This window comes from Arachis hypogaea, chromosome 13, assembly GCF_003086295.3.
Source record: "Arachis hypogaea cultivar Tifrunner chromosome 13, arahy.Tifrunner.gnm2.J5K5, whole genome shotgun sequence".
Lineage (NCBI taxonomy): Eukaryota > Viridiplantae > Streptophyta > Magnoliopsida > Fabales > Fabaceae > Arachis > Arachis hypogaea.
Genome location: NC_092048.1, coordinates 110,864,235 through 110,872,113, shown reverse-complemented (window position 1 = coordinate 110,872,113; position 7,879 = coordinate 110,864,235). Strand labels below are relative to the sequence as shown.

Here is a 7,879-nt window from a genome sequence, read left to right as displayed (position 1 = left end):
GGCTTGCTATTGCTAAACCTGTTTCTTCCACCATCATTGTTGTTGAAACCTTATTGAGGTCTCTGTTGATCCTTCCATGAGAGATTTGGATGATTTCTCCATGAAGGATTATAGGTATTTTTATAGGATTCTCCCATGTAATTCACGTCTTCCATTGCAGGGTTCTCAGGGTCATAAGCTTCTTCTTCAGAGGAAGCTTCTTTAGTACTGCCTGTTACTGCTTGTATTCCAGACAGACTCTGAGAGATCATATTAACTTGTTGAGATAATATCTTGTTCTGAGCCAATATGGCATTCAGAGTATCAATCTCAAGAACTTCTTTCTTCTGATTTGTCCCATTATTCACAGGATTCCTTTCAGAAGTGTACATAAATTGGTTATTTGCAACCATTTCAATGAGTTCTTGAGCTTCTTCAGGCATCTTCTTCAGATGAAGAGATCCTCCAGTAGAGCTATCCAATGATATCTTGGATAGTTCAGACAGACCATCATAGAATATACCTATGATGCTCCATTCTGAAAGCATGTCAGAGGACACCTTCTGATCAATTGCTTGTATCTTTCCCAAGCTTCATAGAGGGATTCACCTTCCTTCTGTCTGAAGTTTTGGACTTCCACTCTAAGCTTGCTCAATTTTTGAGATGGAAAGAACTTTGCCAAGAAGGCATTGACTAGCTTTTCCCAAGAGTTCAGACTTTCTTTAGGTTGTGAATCCAACCATGTTCTAGCTCTGTCTCTTACAGCAAAAGGGAAGAGCATAAGTCTGTAGACCTCAGGGTCAACCCCATTGGTCTTGACAGTGTCACAGATTTGCAAGAATTCAGCTAAGAACTGATGAGGATCTTCCAATGGAAGTCCATGAAACTTGCAATTTTGTTGCATTAGAGAAACTAATTGAGGCTTAAGCTCAAATTTGTTTGCTCCAATGGCAGGGATTGAGATGCTTCTCCCATAGAAGTCGGGAGTAGGTGTAGTAAAGTCACCAAGCACCTTCCTTGCATTGTTGGCATTGTTCTTTTCGGTTGCCATGATTTCTTCCTCCTTGAAGAGCTCTGTTAGGCCCTCTACAGAGATTTGTACTTTAGCTTCTCTTAGCTTTCTCTTCAAGGTCCTTTCAGGTTCAGGATCAGCTTCAACAAGAATGCCTTTGTCCTTACTCCTGCTCATATGAAAGAGAAGAGAACAAGAAAGTATGGAATCCTCTATGTCACAGTATAGAGATTCCTTGAGGCGTCAGAGGAAAAGAAGAATAGAAGGAGGAGGTAGAGAGAGTATGTGAATTTTTCTTTAAGTAGCTCCTTGAGGTATGTGAATTGGCGATTGTTACGGCAATCTCGTAGCTTCGCTTTGTGTTCCTGCCGATCCAACCTTTCAAGTATCTGATGGAGCAGTTGATTTGTTGTAGGTGCTTGTGGTGTTGAAGGAGGAATATCTTCAGCTGGTTCAGTAGGCTGGCTTGTAGTGGCTACTGAAGGTCTGAGATATTTCCCATTAGGGACGTACTGATCATCCCGTGGAAGCATGGCTTTGGTGTCTCCGGCTCTGTAGGAGACTCCGGATGTTGAGACAAGATCTGAAACCAAGGCGGAAAAAGGTAAGTTGCCCGTAATTTGTACGTGTCCCATGGCCTTCCGGATGTGTCTTGGTAGGTTCAGAGGTTGGTCTGTAAGGATGCACCATACTAGAACGGCCATGTCTACAGTGAAGGAGGACTCGTGAGTGCTCAGAAATACGTAATGGGACATAATCTGTGCCCATACACGAGCCTCCAAGGTGAGTGCGGAAGCCGATATTCCCTTAGGACGGGAACGATGGTATCCGTAGATCCATCTGCTGCCAGGTAGTGCGATAACTCTGAGAACAGTGTCCCAGTCAAATTGGTACATCTGTCGCTTGAGTGTGGCTTCTAGAAATGCGTCCAGTCCTTCTGGAGTAGGGGGAAGATCTAAAGCTCGTTGAATGGCCTCTTCTGTGATGGAGACTTACTTCTGGCGGACATAGACAGACTGCAGGGTCGGTAGGTAGAAGTTGGAGTAGAACTCGACTACCCAAGAAAGATTAACCTGCCGTGGCTATCTCTGGAGGAAACCCCATTATCTTCGTGCAATTTTCAGCTCAACAAAATCAGTAATGTGGTTTGGGAGGATAAGAAGGTATTCGTTGTTGTAACTCCTTTCTACCAGGATGGAGAACATCTGCTCACAGTAGCTTGGGAAATCGCGTAGTGTCCTTTGCTGGGAAGGCTTTCTCTTTATCATCAACCTTTATAATCCTCTTAATTCTTTTTGTTGAGGATTTAACTGCAGTTGAAGAAGGCTCTGCCACTAATGCTCGTTTTGTTCCTCTCCTTGCTGTTGATTTGGAAGCAGCTTTCTTCTTGCCTTTCTTGGTGGCCATCTTAAAAGGGAGAAAAGAGAAAGTATGTCAAAATGTTAAGGGATAGAGCAAGGAAGAGAACGGAAAGGTGGTAATGAATGCACATTAAAAGGTAAATGATGTTAACACATGGTCATGACTACATGTGAAAAATCATAAATGGAAATATAGGAAGTGCATATGATGACAATTAAATGCAAGGTGTTTATTGGCATGCAGGCAAAGGCATGAGTAGCATAGATCAAGCATTCAATGTCCAAGTTAGATTACCAAGCCTTTCAAACTGATAATTTGTTTGTAATGATAATTATATTTAAGTAATAAAATATTAAAAAGGGTTTTGTGAAAAACAGGCATATAGAGTAGTAGATTAAAAGAAATCCAAAAATAGTGTACAATGCCATACCGGCGTTTTCACAAACACATAGCATGCATGAAGAATAAGATATTGAGATTATTAAATTGAACATGCAAGCAACCCCTTTAAAAAGTAAGATATAATTGTCAAACAATTTCTTTAATAAACCACAAGCAAAATATAGAAAACAATGACCCAAATAAATGTCTAACACCAATTAAAAGAAAAAGAAAGAAAAGAAAAACATGGATAATGCAAGTAAAAATAAAAAGAAAAGGAGAAGAAAACATAAATTGAGAAGAAAAATAGAAAATTAAAGAGGGAAGAAGAAAAGAAAAAAAAAACCTTGATAATGATGGTGAGAGAGAGAAAGTAGAAAGTGAGAAAGAAGGAAGGAGAAGAAAGGGGAAGAAAATAATGAGGAGGGAAAAGAAAAAGTAGGATTTGGGGAAGGGAAAGATAAGATATTTGGCAAATTAGGATAAGTTGTGCAGCACAAGCGACACGGACGCATGGGGGACGCGGTCGCGTGACTTGCGCTTAAATTAAGCGACGCGGTCGCGTCGGTCACGTGGACGCGTGACTCGTTTTATGCTACTGGCGCGAGGGCAGCCTCGTGCTCGCACAACTCTCTGTTCAAAACTTATTATTGCCAAAATCCAGGGTGACGCGGTCACGTGGTTGACGCGATCGTGTGAGCGGCCATCATTGGGATATGACGCGGACGCGTGAGCCATGCGTCCGCGTGGTAAGGCTTGTGCGTTCAGCACCAGTCCAGCACCACTCTAGCACAACTTTCGGTCGTGCACCCTTTCTTACGTCGATTTTCAGGTCACGCGTGCGCGTGGGTGACGCGGACGCATGGGAGGCATTATTCCCATGTGACTCTCTGTTCGATTTCTTTGCTTTCTTACTCTCCCGCGATGAGGACGCGTCGGCGACGCTGTCACGTCGCATGCCCCATTTATATATATATATATATATATATATATATATAATAAAAATATGCAAATGCAGATGCAAACTAAATGTGCTAATAAAGAGAAGAGTTATTGAAAAAGAAAACTAAGAATAAAGAAAGGAACGATCATACCATGGTGGGTTGTCTCCCACCTAGCACTTTGCTTTAACGTCCGTAAGTTGGACGCTCCACTAGCTCAGTCTTCTGCTGTGAGTGGATCCTCCAAGAGGAAGATTTCTAACTCCTTGTTTTTCGTCACCTTCTCACCATGATATAGCTTCAAACGATGGCCATTAACTTTGATGAGTTCAGAGCTTGAAGGATGACTTAGGTGAAAAACTCCATACGGCTCAGCCTTCTCTACTCTATATGGACCTTCCCATCTTGATCTCAACTTGCCTGGCATGAGCCTCAGTCTAGATTTGTAAAGGAGGACTAAGTCTCCAGGTTGGAACTCTTTCCTCTTGATGTGCTGATCATGTACAGCCTTCATCTTTTCCTTGTACAGTCTTGAGTTCTCATAGGCTTCCAGGCGAAGGCTTTCCAATTCTTGCAGTTGCAACTTTCTTTCATCTCCGGCTTTCTTAAATCCCATGTTGCACTCCTTTACTGCTCAAAATGCTTTGTGCTCTACTTCAACTGGGAGGTGACAGGCTTTTCCATAAACTAAGCGGAAGGGACTCATCCCAATGGGTGTCTTGTATGCTGTTCTGTATGCCCAAAGTGCATCTTGTAGCCTGGTGCTCCAGTCTCTTCTATGAGGTTTGACTATCCTCTCCAATATACACTTTACCTCTTTGTTTGACACCTCGGCTTGCCCATTAGTCTGAGGGTGGTAGGTAGTTGCTACTTTATGAATTATCCCATGCTTCTTCAGTAATCCTGTTAGTCTCCTGTTACAAAAATGGGTGCCTTGATCGCTCACGATTGCTCGTGGTGATCCAAAGTGACAAATAATGTGATTTTGTAACAAAGGAAACAACAGTGTTAGCATCATCAGTGTGGGTAGGAATTGCTTCTATCCATTTAGAAACGTAATCTATAGCTAACAATATATAAAAATAACCATTAGAATTTGGAAATGGACCCATGAAGTCGATGCCCCAAACATAAAAAATTTCACAGAAAAGCATAATCTGTTGAGGCATCTCATCCCTCTTGGATATATTACCAAATTTTTGGCATGGGAAACAGGATTTACAAAATTTAGCAGCGTCTTTAAAAAGAGTAGGCCACCAGAATCCACAGTCTAAGATTTTTCTAACTGTTCTTTGAGGACCAAAATGTCCTCCACTCTCAGATGAGTGGCAGGCCTCTAAAATGGACTGGAATTCTGATTGAGGTACACACCTTCTAATTACCTGGTCAGCGCCACATCTCCATAAATATGGGTCATTCCATATATAATATTTAGACTCGCTTTTCAGCTTGTCTCTTTGATGCTTAGTAAAGTTTGGAGGAAAAGTGCGGCTGACTAGATAATTAGCTACAGGTGCATACCAAGGGACTACCTCAGATACTGCTTGCAGGTTATCAAATGGGAAATTATCAGCTATAGGAGTGGAGTCATCTTTAATGTGCTCAAGGCGACTCAAGTGGTCTGGCACTAGATTCTGGTTACCACTCCTATCCTTTATTTCTAAATCAAATTCTTGTAGTAGAAGTATCCAACGTATAAGCCTTGGTTTGGATTCCTTTTTAGCTAATAAATACTTTAGAGTTGCGTGGTCTGAGTACACTACTACTTTAGTACCAAGTAAATAGGCTCAGAATTTATCCAGAACAAAAACAATAGCAAGAAGCTCTTTCTCGGTAGTAGTGTAATTAGACTGAGCGGCATCTAAAGTCTTAGATGCATAAGCAATTACAAAGGGGTCCTTACCTTCACGCTGAGCCAACGCTGCTCCTACTACATGGTTGGAAGCATCGCACATGATTTCAAATGGCTGGCTCCAGTCTGGTCCTCTCACAATTGGAGCTTGAGTCAGGGTAGTTTTCAGCTTATCAAATGCTTGTTTGCAATCCTTGCTGAACTCAAACTCAATATCTTTCTGCAGTAATCTGGATAAGGGAAGTGCTACCTTACTAAAGTCCTTAATGAATCTCCGATAAAAACCTGCATGGCCAAGGAACGAACAGACTTCCCTCACAGAGGAGGGGTAAGGTAAACTAGAAATAACATCCACCTTTGCTGGATCTACAGAAATGCCAGTATTAGATACAACATGTCCGAGTACAATACCTTGTTTAACCATAAAGTGACATTTTTCAAAATTTAATACAAGGTTTGTATTGACACATCTATCTAATACTCTAGATAAACTATCCAAGCAAAGGCTAAAAGAGTCACCATAAACGCTAAAATCGTCCATAAAAACCTCCATACAGTTCTCAATAAGATCAGAGAAAAGACTCATCATGCACCTTTGGAAAGTAGCTGGTGCATTACACAAGCCAAATGGCATTCTCTTGTAAGCATAAGTTCCAAAAGGACACGTAAAAGTAGTCTTTTCCTGATCTTCAGGAGCTATATGAATATGGAAATAGCCTGTGTAACCATCTAAAAAGCAATAATGTGATTTACCTGACAGGCGATCCAGCATTTGATCAATGAATGGAAGAGGATAGTGATCCTTACGAGTGGCTTGGTTTAAGCGCCTGTAATCAACGCAGACTCTCCATGAGTTCTGCACTCTAGTTGACAGAAGCTCTCTAAGCTCATTTCTTATTGTTGTGATTCCAGACTTCTTGGGCACCACTTGTACTGGGCTGACCCATTTGCTATCTAAGATGGGATAAATGATACTGCTTTAAGTAGCCTGGTCACTTCCTTTTTGACAACCTCTAAGATAGTGGGATTCAGTCTTCTCTGGGGTTGACGAACAGGTCTTGCTCCCTCTTCTAAAAATATTCTGTGCTCACAAACTTGAGGGTTGATGCCTACTATGTCTGCCAAACTCCATCCAATTGCTTTCTTGTGCCTCCTCAGCACACTGAGTAACTGCTCTTCCTGGTGAGAAGTGAGTTCCCGTGCAATGATAACTGGAAACTTCTGCTTGTCCTCAAGGTAAGCATATTTGAGGTGTGGAGGGAGGGGTTTTAATTCTAACTTCTGCTCATGGCCAGACTCTGGATTGTCTGGAGTTGGTGACAATGGTAAAGTACTTTCATTGTCCTCAGAAAGTGTCCCCACACTCGGACCTTGTCCTATGTACTTCTCTTCTAACTCCTCCTGGTGAATTTCAGCTACGGTTTCATCTATGATGTCACACTGGAGGATAGAATGATCTTCTGGAGGGTGCTTCATAACTCCATTCAGATTGAAGCTTACTACTCGGCCGTCTATTTCAAAAGAGTATGTTCCTAAAAAAGCATCCAATTTGAACTTCGAGGTCTTCAGGAATGGTCTTCCGAGTAGGATTGATGATGGCTTTTCTGAGTCATTTTGGGGCATCTCCAGGATATAAAAATCAATGGGAAATGTGAGCCCCTTAATGCCCACTAATACATCTTCAGCAACTTCAGCCACTGTAATAATGCTTTTATCTGTTAACACAAAACGAGCTGCCGACCTTTTTAAAGGAGGGAGCCTCAAAATATCATATATAGACAAAGGCATTATACTTACACATGCTCCTAAATCACACATGCAGTCAGAAAATACCATACCACCAATAGTACAATTAACCATACATGGACTTGGATCACTACACTTTTCAGGTATACCCCCCATTAAAGCAGATATAGAACTACCTAAAGGAATAGTTTTTAATTCATTAATTTTGTCTTTATGTATGCATAAATCTTTTAGAAACTTTGCGTATTTAGGTACCTGTTGAATAACATCAAAAAGGGGAACAGTTACCTCAACCTTTTTGAATATTTCTACCATTTTGGGATCAGGTTTCAACTGTTTCCTGGGCTTCCTTGCAAATTGTGGAAATGGAATAGGAATGGCGTTTTCTACAGTGTCTACGCCCTTTGGTGCTTCTTCCTGTGATTGAGCTTCTGCTTCTTCAGCCATGTCCTGTATATCTTCTTCCTCCTCAACATCTTCTATTTCCACTACCTCTTCAGCTGAGGCGTGTTCTAGTGGCTTGGCTCTTCCTGATTCCTCTCTTGCAATGTGATTCCGGAGCTTAGGGTGATGGCATTAATGCCACCCTTTGCATTAGGTAATGGT

The 7,879-nt window shown here is 41.5% G+C and overlaps 1 non-coding gene across 1 annotated transcript; it reads left to right on the top strand.

Annotated features, from left to right (window-relative positions):
• Positions 1-525: 525 nt before the first annotated feature.
• On the top strand, positions 526-628 carry LOC112740087 (small nucleolar RNA R71). The gene has a single exon (XR_003171020.1). It is a non-coding gene; the product is annotated as a small nucleolar RNA R71 (small nucleolar RNA).
• The last annotated feature ends 7,251 nt before the right edge of the window (positions 629-7,879 follow it).